Below are 703 nucleotides of genomic sequence, written 5' to 3'. Positions count from 1 at the left end.
TTTTCATTTGGTGCCCTTTTCTGTAGAACATATGACCTATATATTGTTGATCAATGCCCTTTAACCTCTTATTTTTTTTCATTGAATTATCATGCATTACTCTTTCCTTATTCTTATGTCATAGTGGCTGGATCTTGGTTGTCTGTCTCTTCTTCTCATTAACTTAACTGCAATTAGTTAAACTGAATTAATTTTTCCATTATCTTGCAACCTCTTATCATTATATATATATATATATATATATATATATATATATATATATATATATATATATATATATATATATATATATATATCAGAGCTGAGCAAGCGCTCTAAAAATTAGGTTCCGCTCACAGTCCTCCGCTCTTTCAGGCCAGACCCTTCCGCTATCACTAATCTGGTAATTTTTTGGGAGTTACTGAAGTGCTCGTACTCTCACTTTTGCTCTCCACTCACACTTCTGCTCTCTGCTCTTACTTGTTTGTGCTCTCCACTCCCACTAGCACTCTCCACTTGTACTATTGCTCTCTGCTCCCACCCCACACTTGTGCTCAAGTTTGCACTCTCTGTTCATATTTACAGGTAACTCGATTTACACGATAGATGCATTCCAAGAGGCATCGCGTTTATCAAAATTCACGTAAAACAAACTTATAATTCTCATAAGAAACAATAAATAATGGGGTGGATGCGGGATGTGGTCCGAAAAAATTTGTACATT

Source organism: Portunus trituberculatus, chromosome 40, assembly GCF_017591435.1.
Source record: "Portunus trituberculatus isolate SZX2019 chromosome 40, ASM1759143v1, whole genome shotgun sequence".
In the NCBI taxonomy this organism is placed as follows: Eukaryota; Metazoa; Arthropoda; class Malacostraca; order Decapoda; family Portunidae; genus Portunus; species Portunus trituberculatus.
The sequence above is the reverse complement of the archived record's forward strand: the minus strand, read 5'-3'. Positions refer to the sequence as shown.